Raw genomic sequence first — 12654 nt, 5'->3', positions numbered from 1 at the left:
TTATTTTCAGTAGATTCATTTGCCTAGGTGGAGTGCTGCACTACAACAACTACACTGGTTACAGTACCCAGAGTTGGTCATTCAGAGTTAGCTCTGGTATCCCTGCACCATACTGTCAAAATGCAATAGGATGCATCCAAACTACCTGCTTTGCAAAAACAGTGAACATGACTGTAGAATGAACTGGATAAATTGGAAAATTTAAATGGAAGGCAGAGAAACATAAGTACTTCCTGTCTCTGTGCCCAGAAGAAGACCATGTGCTTTAACAATAGAAGTATGACAGCTTTTCTTGTAGGTGTGCTTTGATATACAATTAGTAACCGAGCCTTTCCAAGATCAAAGGCACTTCCTGCATTATAACTACTAAACCACATTCTTCAATCACTTAACTGATTGTACACAGGACGTGGAGAACCTGATAGCTTGCCTAATATACATATACATCAGTGATTTTCAACTTGGGTGCTGTGGCACCCTGGGGTGCTGTGAGATCCTATTATGTATGCTACTGGGCACTGGGCAATATTAACACTGTTAAGTATATAAACACTTCTACATGATTCACAAGGATAACCCAGAAATTTCAAGTAGGAATCCACAGTGTCAAAACCATCTCTGACCTGTTGTGGTCTTTTTTTAGTTCTGTAGAACATTAAAAAATGCTCTATTATTTTTCTGCAGTCAAAAACGTGTGAAAGTTAAGATCTGACATTTCCCAAGAGATGCCTTGAGTCTAACAAGGGTGCCTTGAGTCTACAATGGTTGAGAGCCACTGTTCTATATAAATACTAACAAACAGTAAGAAATTATCTGTGCAACTGAAAAGAGCACCGGCATAAATCATCTGATTGATATTTAATTTAATGGAGTGAAGTGTGGAAGAAACTGAGAAAAAGAAAACATTCTGGAGAAAATATTGGTGGAGAATAGAAAAAAAAAAAAATCAGTAGTGTGTCCTAGTTTAGCAGTTCTCCTTCCTGAAGCAATCAATAAGGCTTCAGTGAGTGTAAGTGACCTTACAACTGAAGAGTTTAAGAGTGGAGAAATATTATATAAAGGTTCATTTCCAATCAAGCACTTAGGTGGCTAAAACAGGATTGAAGTCCAACATTGTTATGCAAAAAAAACCCCCTCACTCTACAACTATAGCCGCCTTGTACTGTAGAAGGAAACTCTTCAAAATGGGTCAAGCTTGAAAAGATGAATGAGACCCTCTTAAGCTTGCTCAGTGGGGAAATGGTGCTGATGGGTGGCCATGTCGAGTATACTTTGAGATTGAGGGGGATAAACACAATCCTACAATCAGGTTAGAAAAGATGTGGCACTTGGGACCCGGCCTGGAGAGGAGTGTTCTGGGGGCGCTCTCTGCGAAGAGGAGGAGGGTCTTGATGACTGCAATGGACTGCCCTTTTGAAAAAAGAAAAAAAAAAAAAAAAAAAAAAAATCACTGATCAGTACTAGCTGAGCTCTGACACCTGCTAGCAGAGGGGTAAAATTCTGTCAAGTGTCCCAGGAACTGAAAGAGGCTGAGAGGAATATTAATAAGTTTCTATGGTTGAGAGAAAAAGTGTCCTACTAAGTGTCTTCTGGGAAAATGAAATATAACACAAGCATGTGGATTCATCCAGAGACTCCAAAGGAGGTGGATTCAACCTCCGCTGAGAGCATTTCTCAGAAATTTGAATAGCCCCAGTAAGTGTGGCAGATCCTGCATGTGCCAGAGCTTCAGGTATCAATGTCAAGAACTAAGTATAAAGCCCTGAAATACAGTGAAAGTGTCCAGGACCAGCTGATTGGGGTTTTTTTTCTTTTTTTGTTTCCCTTTTATGGATTTTAGTATACAAGCAGTTCTCAGGGATGGTGAAGCTGATTTGTAGTTTAATCAACACAGGGTGCATCTACATGAAACACTTTACTGCACAGTAGTGTAGTTTACTGCATAGTAAGCACACATGTCTAAATGTGCATGTACTTACTGTGCAGTAAATGGCACTACATGCGAGTAGATTTGCTACCTGAAAATGCAAGTACCAAATTGACTTGCGAGTAGTTACTGTGCAGTAACACATGTGTAAATGCCAACCAGAAGCAAATTTGCTCCTGGTCAGCCCTACCACTAGGGGGGCAGCCTGAAGCTAGCCCCAGGGCTCTAGACTGGGAGCCTCTCCTGCCCCAGAGTTGGTCCAGCTCTATGCCTGCCCCAGCCTCGGCCTTCAAAAGCCTGCAGGCATTTTGAGGCCTGGGGCACACACAGGCATCCTGAGGCCACTCCAGGCCCCTGTGTCCCCCTGGGCAGGCCACAGGCTAGCCATACCAGCCTGCCTACACCCTGGTGCCACAGCCTGGCACTGCAGTGCTGTGCAGCAGCCAGGCCTATGCCATCCAAGCCTGCAAGTTGCTGCAGGCTCCTGCCAGGCCTGCCAGCCATCAGGGCCAACTGCAGGCAGCTCCTGACCACAAGGGTCAGCTCCAGCTGCCCACAGCCCACCCCCAGCAGCCTGCCTGGAGCCTACAGGTGTTGTGGGGCATTGCCTTGCTGCACAGATGCCAGTCCCATGCTGTTCCCCTGCTCTGGGTGCTGTAGGCTGCTGCCCAGGCCTGGCAATACAGGGACAACTGTGCAGAGGCCCAGAGAGCCAGTTCAGAAGTCCAAATGGCCTTGTCATCACCAGTGCCAGTACCTACCACTCAGGGCCCCAGCTGGTCCATGGAAGAGACTAGTGACCTCATTGTGCTGTGGGGTAAGGTGGAGGTGCAGCACCAGTTTGCTTAGGGTGGGTGCTCCAGTACCCATGTCTATGAGAGGCTGTCAGGCCAGATGCACAAGTGTGGGCATGACTGGTCAGCATGGCAGTGCAGCATTAAGGTCAAGGCCTTGTGGGCACAGTGGGTCACCATCACTAACCACAATCATTAGTCAGGGAGTTTCTGCAAGACCATGCCCTTTATGCAGCAACTAACAGCGATATTCATGCCCTGGGACCCAGGACCCAGGCTGCAGCTGTGGGCTGCCTGCCTTCACAAGCCCCCTGGCCTGGCACCCATGGTGATGTCACCAGGGGAGGGCCCCTCGGGCCTCCACCACCCTGTCCCACCTAGCTCCCTAGCCTCAGCCTTCACCAGCAGTTTGGGGAGCACAAGCCAGGTACTGCCCTGACAGCTCTGCAGCTTCAGCCCCAGCCATGAAGCACAGCTGGCCATGTCACCGATGGCCACCCAGTGCCAGCTCCTTCCTGGAGGGTTGGGGAGGGGGACACCTGGCTGGTTGTCCATAGGCTGTGCCCTACCACCTGAGGACACCGCTAGGAGCTGCACACATCACTACCAGCCATGCCAGCCCCAGCCACATGGTAAGCCCCACACTGGGGAAAGGGCCCTCCCTACCCCTACCCCTGGCCTGCCCCACACTCCCTCTCCACCCAGCCTGGCTGCACTCCCTTGGCCCCAGGTTCCTCCACCTCCTCCACAGCACAAAAGGAGGCAGGAAAGAGTGCAAAACTTAATTGAGCAGCCTGTGCCCCAACAGCTGGGCATGCATGGACCTTTCAAATGCTAAGGAATGCTTAGTGGGTTGGATACCCCTCAGTCCATGCAGACAGCTCCTTGTGCAGCACCTGTGACATGTGCAGCAAGGGCACATGCAAGGCACAGCATTGGTGGGGAGGGGCGGGGCGGGGCACAGGCAGCTCCTCATCCCAGTTGTACAGGAGCCCTGTGCCCTCTGAGCCTGGGTGCCACAGCACAAGAAAACATTAGGCCTGCAGGAGAAGGGAGAGAAGTGGGGTCTGAAGCCCCTGCGGATGCATGTGTAGATGTGCCCGCTGAGGAACAATATATGTCGTTGAGGGGTTGTGCTTAATGTTGCATCATCCTTAGACTACCACCTTCCTTTTTTACTTGAAAGTTTCCTAGACACATGCAGTTCTACATTGTCCATGTGCTCATAACTTTTTATACATGTCTGTGTGTGCACATGGCTCTGCACTTCCAGCATGCTCATGCTACAGACAGCCCCTCTGCTACCTAACAGCACCACCCAAAGCCTTGGGCTGATCCCCAGGCCTGCTCCACCTGGCTCAAAGTGCTGCTGTCCTGCACTCACCTGTAGACGCTACATCCAGGAGCAGTTAACTCTGGCATGAACTATGACAGAGTATTCTGTTGCTGTAATTTTACATGTAGTACCCAATAAGCATAACTAGGGAACCTTCACTTGTCATCTGGCTAATCAAAAGATGAATAGGAGTTTACACGTCTGGCATGTGATAAAACAGTTGTATCTTTTATACTTTTGCTATTCATTGGAAAAGTATAGAAACCAATAAGGTTTTAGTGATTCTAGAAGAAAAACAATCACCAGTTACCACACAGAATTATTCTGTTTCATTTCTTTAGTATGTCCACCTCATAGTAATGCCCTCATTGTTAAATATCCCTTCAAACTTCCCTACCTTTCTGGAAGATGTGTAACTTGACTTATCCTTCAGATGTGATCTGCAGTGGCCTTGTAACTTCATGCTCATTATTTTTGGCAACTCAGCCAAGCCTGCTACTATCTTATTCTGGTATTGATCATCTTCCAGGAAAAGAGAAGGAAGTGGGAAAGGTAGTTAAAAGACAAGACCTTAAAAGTGCAAAGGGGGAGGGAGTACTGCTAGAAGCTGAACCTTTTTGAGTCAAAACTTTGCTAGAGTGCTAGAAAGGCAGTGTCAGGGACACTCATCAAGGAAGTGATCCTTCCTGGCCTTCTTCATATTTTGGTAATAAGAGCATTCTCCTGGGTATTAGAAGATCTGGGTCTGAATTTCCTCAGACTAAGGTGGAAGTTCAACTAAGGCTACCCACTTCCTGGATGAGTATTTTAACTACTAAGCTATTGCATAAAAGTCACCACTTTCTATTCTGGCTAACACATGTTTTAAACAGAATCCTGTCCAGTTCTTTTAAACACTGCTTTTAGGTGTCTTCACTCAGGATCAGGTTCTTCACTAAAGATTGAGTGAATAGAGGCATCTCCTTTGCATCCCTGACTTAGACAGTTGATCTCTATAAAGGAGCAGAATTGTAACATCTCTGTTGGCTCCATCCCAAGTATACAGGACTTGAGATTGCAGTTCAAAGTTCATGAGCAGCTTGATGCCTATCTAGAGTGCTTAACTCTGGGTTTTGAATTCCACCATAGGAGACAGGCACCTAAAATGTAGGCATTACATTGTCTAATTTTTATTTCCTGAAGCTCTCGTGGGTTCTGGCTCAAAACATTTAAACAAAAAATAAACTAAGGGCCACACACTTAGGATGTGTTAACTGCAGTTAAAATGTTAGTATCTGCACATTCAAACAGTAAAACACCAGCTAAGTGTTTATCACAACAAAGTTACTCTTCCTGTGAAAAATTGCATCTCCAGATCTTATTAAGGTACACATGTTCAATAGGGCTGTTCGAGGCTTCGGATAGTGCTTTGGATCCAGAGAAGCTTCAGACACTTTGGGGTCCGAAGCAGCACATCCAGGTTAAAGCGCTGGCCTTTTTAGGCTTCCCAAAGCAGTTTGGAGCTTCCAAAGCACTTTTGAGCTGCCCTGGAGCCACCCTGGAGATCCAGCCATAGGGTATAATGGGGAAACAATAAAATATCTATAACTTTGGGGGGTTTTGTCCGATTTGGATGAAATTTTTAGGGATGGTAGACTCTGCAGACAGGATGAAGTCTGCCAAGCTTCAAGAAGATTGGTGTAGGTGTTTTGGGGGAACTGTACCCAAAATTTTTGAAAGCAAAACTCATGTCACGTGTAGGCGGTACAACATAGCAGGGTGAAAACTGCAGGGGTGGTAGCCTATGCTGAGGCCACAAAGCCTGCCAAGTTTCAAGAAGATCAGTGCAGGGGTTTGTGGGGAACTGCACCTCAAGCTGTGGACAAGCAAAACTCATGACATGGGTGACACTGTGTGTGTTAAGGGTGAAACTGCAGGGATGGTGGTCCCTGCTGCAGCCTCAAAGCCTGCCAGCTGTCGAGGAGTTCGGTGCAGGGGTGTTCTGGGGCCCTGCACCCTTAGCTGCTGACATGCAAAACTTGTGCCATGGGTGCTTGTGGGATCTCCTCAACAGCTAGCAGGCTTCATGGCTGTAGCAGGGGCTACCACCCCTGCAGCTTTCACCTTGCTGTGCCTTAACACATACAGGGTTACCCATGTCATGAGTTTTGCTTGTCCACAGCTTCAGGTGCAGTTCCCCCCAAACTCCTGCACCAAACTTCTTGAAACTTGGCAGGCTTTGTGGGCTCAGTAAGAGCTACTAACCATGCAGTTTTGACCCCCCTGTGGGGTAACACATAGACGTGACAGGAGTTTTGCTTTCAAGAATTTGGGGTATAGTTCCCCCCAAGTCCCTGCACTGATCTTCTTGAAACTTGGCAGGTTTCATGACTTCAGCAGAGGCTACAATACCTGCAAGATTCATCCAAATTGGACAAAAAACCAACAAAGTTATAGATATTTCATTGATTCCCCCGTTATACCCTATGGCCGGATCTCCGAGGCGGCTCTGAAGCTTCGAAGTCGCTTCAGCCGGATTGTGATGGAAACCCGGTCTGGAGCTCCAGATTGGATCACTGCCATCCAAAGCAGCTGGATTTGAAGCCAGATCGGATCACTGCTGACTTGCACAGGCCTAATGTTCAGCTATCATTGGACTGCTCCATGGAGATAATATGAATTCAAGATCCCAGTGCAGTGTGGGTTGTCAGCCCCAGGTCTGGCATTGCACAAAAGCTTCATCACACTGAAACTGGTTCAAAACTACCAGAGAGAGACCTGGCTTGCCCTACGGATCCAGTGGCAAGCATAAATCCAGTAGTAGGAGGAGCACGCTCTACCAGGTTTGGTTTTCCATGCCACCCTCCACTCACTACCAGTAGTGGAAATCCAGCTCATCCCAGCATCCAGAGGCAGGCACTCTCAGGTTGGGTACTGCTGGGCATGTGGCAAGGAGGGCACAAGATCTAGTTGTGGGGGTTGCATGTCCTGTAGAACAGATGTGTTAGCTGCAGTGTCCAGTATCAGGGTCTGTGGCTGGGTCACTTCCACCTCCAATCCTGTCAAGAGTGGGCTCAGATTGTGGTAAGCATTACTGTGCGACTATGTAGAATGTGTTTAGACTTTTGTTATGGCATGGTAATGCTTACTACATTTGCAATAAAACACACGCTAAGTGCACTTTGCAACAAGGCCCTAAAGTCAAACTGGGGTAAAACACTCTTAAATGTGAATCTTTGAAGGCCTAAAACCATGAAACATTTAAATATACAGAGACAAGAGCCAGCCTCATGCCCCTTGATGGGACTTCATATCACACAGATGGTGAAGAACAAATGAAAAACATCTGACTATGTAATAATTATTACACTGCAGCTGAAAATTGAAATGTTTAACTTTGCTGTATTATATTAATTACTTCTTTGAAACCCAGCTAAAATCCAGTGGGACATCTTCTAAAATCCTCTTTCATAGAAAGTTTGATTTTCTTCTTTTCTACAGCCATTTTCAGGGTGAGCATATTACAAAGATAATTCCCTTGATTCCAGGGTTATGAGGGGAAATAATGATGCTTCTCTATGTTTCTCATTTATCAGAAAAAAAAAAAAATCTTGACAGTTATCATACAGAATACACTAGTATCTGATTCTGACTTTGCAAGAAAACATTGCTAGCATACCCCCTGATCAAATAGAGTTTCTTGAATGAAAACTCTCTCAAGGGAGAGTGAGATCATTAGCTGAACAATACAGAAAAGAAAAAAAAATAATAATAAAACTGAAAATGCAATAGAAAATAATACCTCTTCAGTTTCAATCAGGGCATACACCATTATCATGGGGTAATATGTATATCAACATTTAACTTTACTGCAGACATAAATCATTGTTTCAAATAGAAACAATGGCTTATTATAATTTTGGAATTTGCTTGTGTTTTTTTTTTTAATCTTACCAGTTAGATGTTAATATAACTTTGTATAGTGTATTTAGCATGTACAAATAAATGTGTTAGCCATTTAAGTATAATTCCATTGCACATCTACTACTTTGGGCAGTTTGGGAAATAATAGTGTAACAAGCAGACCTTAAACAGAGATTGTTACTTGTTTGAACAATAATTTTGATAACAGTGACACTGACCTCATTAATGGAGACTTGGCTCTGTTATTCAATTCTGGTGTCATATGTCCATTCTTCTGGGAAAATATCTTGAATACTTTCCTATGGAAAAATTTAAGTTTATATTTCAATTTATTTCAATGTATACAAATTGTGGATAATAATTTGTGTCTTGCCACACATGAAGTTTGTAGTTCAAATCCTCTGTGTCACAGTGGGGTCCTTTAGGAGGGCCGTGATCTCCTCAAGGTCCCTCGCTCCGTGTCAAGGCCGGCCCAAGGCACCCTCTTATTCTCGCCCGCTACATCTTTGATGTTTGTATATATAGTTGGGAGGCTGCCTATGACTCCCTGGGCACGGCTACTCAGGACCTCTGTCCCCGCATGCTCCTGGACCCCACCTGGGGTCTCCCGGTGTAATGGGTGCTCCCCAGGCACCCTAGCCTTATGGGCTGCACATGGCTCCAACCTCCCCTGATACCATGCCCCAAGCCTCGCAGATGGGAAAGACGTTGTTAGGTCAAAATACACGTATGCCCACTCTTGGGCCTTCTCTACGATGGACTAGTCCCCCCTGGGACGTCCTCTCAAGCCACCAGTCTTTTGGGCCCACCGCACTACTACCCTCTCTGATCCGGGCTCACCATGCTACTATCCCCTTTTCCGGGGACAACCGCAGCACCTTGCCTTTTCCTGGGGCGCTGTGCCACTAACCCCTTCCGTCGGGGTCCACTGCGGCACCCTGCCCCTGTCCTGGGTTTCCCTGCAGTGCAGGCCTATTATCGGGTCTGCCCTGCCCATTCTGGGCTCCTCAATATGGCCCCTCTCTTGGGCTCCTCAGTAATCGCCCCTCCCTGGGGCTGGGGTCTATGCACCCCGCAAGTAACGCCCTTGCTGGCATCTGCTGTGCCCATCCTGGGCTTCCTAATGTGGCGCTCCCCTTCTTTGGGGCTTGCCGTGCCCACACTGGGCTCCCTGATAAAATCGCCCCTCTCTCTGGGGCTGGGGGCTACGTACCCCGCACATAACCCAGGGTCTCTATTCCCCATCTGCAACCCACTGGTTGCGCTTCTTACCGCTAGTTGCTCCTGCACTGGCGCGTAAACTGCGCCTTCACTGGCGCTATAAGAATGATGCACCCTCCTGGCGCTAGACCGCGCCCTCACTGGCACTGGGGCACCCCACCCCTATGGGGTCCCTATGAGGACACTGCGCCCTTTTGGCGCTAGGGCACCCCACACTCTCTGGGGTCCCTATGAGGCTCAGCCGCTCCTCTGAGCTAACTGACCTCACGACTCTGTAACTCTCAGGGCCTAGCATGCCCTCATTGGCATCGGGGCCTCACACTTCCTTGTGAGTCCCCAATGAGGCCTCCTCCAACCCCTACAGCCTCACCCAAACCTCCGGTTGTAATACAAACATTAACCAAACACAACACAAGCCTCCTGGCTGTAACTCAAATCCGAAGCCCTATGGCCATAACAACATTGCTCCATATGATAATAGTACTTGCTACTAGGCTCCTTTCCACATCCTCACTCCCAGAGCTCCTGCCTCCCAGGCTGCTGGCAGAGAACTGCCAGCCTGGCCTCAGCCCTGGGCTTTATAAGGGCCAGGCCCTGCCTCCTACAGGCAGCTGGCTCCACTTAGTTGCTCCAGCAACCCACAGCTGCACTCATTACCTGGGCAACCCTCAGCTGGGCTCGTTATGTCAGGCCAGGGCTCGCTCACTCACTCCCTGTCAGTTTCTCCTCTCTAGGAGCAGGGGCACCGGGGTGCCCTGCGACACTCTGATACAATCAGTTCATTCTGCACCACTAGGTACACTCTGGAATGATTCCAGCAGACATTACCAAAGGAAAATGCCCCTTAGGCTGTTATAGACAGTTAAAAATCCTGAATCAATTCAGTCTTTGCAGGTTAGTCTAAGCTACATATATTGAATTAATGAGCAAGTAAACAGAAATTCACTTTTGATTCTAGAAGTGCAGTTACATGCCTGCAGCAGCCCAGGCCAGAAGCCAGGGGGCACTAGAGCACACCTCTGTGCTGGGCTGGAGCAGACAGCTTTGGCCAAGGCTAGTCCATCACCTATAAGTGGTGGGGGAGGTTTGCAGGGTAGGTGCAAAGCATCCTGGGATGCTGGTTGACTGTAAGCTAACCTGAATCTGGAGAGGATCTGGGACAGAAGTTCAACAAACTGATTTAACCTAAATCAGTTATGTCTAATCCATTCAGATTTATCTTAAACCGGTTTCAACCATTTTGAAAGTAGTTTATGTGCACTGCATTTCTGTTGTGTTACAGATTTGAACCAGTTTCCTATCACTTATACCAGTTTTTGAGTAATTACTGTCCCTAATCTTAAATGGTATAAAACTTGAGGAAGTGGTATTTGCTTTTGTGCTGGCCAACAAATTCTACCCAACAGTGGTTGTTGCAAGACTAGAGATGCATAGGTGAGGCAAGCTGGTGACATGGCAGTATCCACATCTCCATCAATTCTTCCCAGGTGTATAACAGCTTTTATCTAGTAGGCCTGTTACTGGAACCAGATGATGTGTGATCAAAAACCCATAACTATCCCTGCAACAGACAGAGATTAAACATAGGTAAGAATCACACATGAGTGTTTTTGTTCATGCATGAGCAGCTTGGCCAAGAAAATTGCATTCTGCCTACCAAATACCCTGTCAAATTGACTTTGGGTTGTCATTACTCACTCCCTGTCATATTGTCATGTATTAATGTGCACTGTCTTAATATGCACTTCACTACTATCACTATAATGATTGATATTAGACATTGTAATAGAGAGTGACAATATCTCAATGCCTATTTTCAATTTAATTTTTTGGGAAAAAATATCTTTAATGATTTATTTTTTCATATTAAGTTTCAACATGTAATTTATTTAATGAGGGAAAAATTAGGAAATTAATACAACCATTTTTTAAGTTCCTGGAACAAGCAAAGATAAAATAATATTTTAAATTTAAGAAGCACAGAGTGTGTGTGATACCTTTACTGCAAGTTGGTCCAATAAAATATATCACCCACAAAAATCTCCTCTCTCATATTTGTTGTAGCCATGATGGCTACAGCATCACTGCAACACTATTCTAAATTTACCTTTTGCAAATATGGTTACTGAAAACTAGGCTCCCAGATCCACATTTAGGTTGCTATAATTCAGAGGCTCCCTAAGTACTGCTGACTTTAGTAGGACTGTTAGTTAAGTATCTAGCATCTCTGAAAATCAACCTAGGTAAAGCTATGATTCTAAGAGCATGTGGTCTACATTAGCTGTAGAAAAGAGACCGGAGTGTTAGCAGTTTATTTTGTTCTAACCCATTTTGTTCTAACCCATTTAATGAGTACGGTATTAAAGCCTCTGTGCATACCCTTATTTCTGCTCATATTGGAAAAGGTTGCCTACATTCATGGGTGTCTGGTGCCTCTTGAGTCAGGGAGGGCCACGTGACCGCCCTGACACCAGTTAGTGATGGTGGGGGGAGGGGAGGTGTCCCCCAGCAGCCACTCCCTCATTGCCCCTGCCTACATTACAGGTATAGCAAAGAGCCTGGAAAAAGAAATTCTCCAGGGCTGTTATTCTTCCATGCAATTGTACTGGGCAGGGATCCTATCTCACAATGAAGAGTCCATCCCATTCCCACTATATGCCAGCAAATACAGTGAGAACAGTGAGATGGAGTGTGTAATATGCAGGGATCCTGTTTTCTCTGTTTAAAATAGCAAATTCTCTGATAAAAATAATCACATATTCTCTGATTAAAACCCCCAAATCTGTCATTAAAAGGAAACACCGCTAAATACATAGGTATCAGTTGAACACAACGTTTTGTTGATATTTTTACTGTGCGGGCCGGGAGCGATCCGGGCCCTTTTTCGCACTGCGCAGGCTGTGGCCAGCAGCCCGGGCACGCTGGGTCAGAGAAAACAGGCGACACGCGAGAATTAGTTACGGACGCTTAGTGGTTGATTTAAAGATTGTTTACTTACACCGAAGATGGTCGCTGTGTAGGCTGGACAGTTTCCCAGGCACAGCTCCGCTTAAATCCTCGTTTGAGGACTCAGACAATATTCGATCACTCTCACGGAGTTGTCGATGCTCCGTGGATCCTTTTGCGCGCAGGGAGAGGGATACGTTGAGGATTGCGAATGGCAACGGGGAGAGGCTAGAGGCTGATCAGACCTCTGTTGCCTGCTTGAAATGCACTGGGTCCGATAGGCTCCGCAGCACTTAGAGATCTTCACACAGCGTGAAGATCCCTCCTCCTGGTGTTCGTGGAGTCCTCCAACTTGGGCGGAAACCACTCAAGCTTTTTATACGGCTAGCAAGCCAATCACTAGCCGCCACGTGTGAATAATTTCACGCAAGCCAATAATGGGGCTCAAATTATCATACAAATGGCGGGAACTCTTTGCAATGAGCATTTCTTAGCTGCAAAGAAGAAATGCACACTGCAAAGAAAGC

At 46.4% G+C, this 12654-nt stretch overlaps 1 long non-coding RNA gene across 1 annotated transcript; it reads right to left on the bottom strand.

The window, feature by feature from the left end:
• Window positions 1-846: 846 nt before the first annotated feature.
• Window positions 847-9747, bottom strand: LOC109280799 (uncharacterized). Its single transcript, XR_002087219.2, has 3 exons — window positions 9666-9747; window positions 8179-8259; window positions 847-1410 (listed from the first exon to the last, which is right to left on the bottom strand). It is a non-coding gene; the product is annotated as an uncharacterized LOC109280799 (long non-coding RNA).
• Between the last annotated feature and the right edge of the window lie 2907 nt (window positions 9748-12654).

The sequence above is a fragment of the Alligator mississippiensis genome, chromosome 2, assembly GCF_030867095.1.
Source record: "Alligator mississippiensis isolate rAllMis1 chromosome 2, rAllMis1, whole genome shotgun sequence".
NCBI classification, from domain to species: Eukaryota; Metazoa; Chordata; order Crocodylia; family Alligatoridae; genus Alligator; species Alligator mississippiensis.
This window is presented reverse-complemented; position numbering and strand designations above follow the sequence as displayed.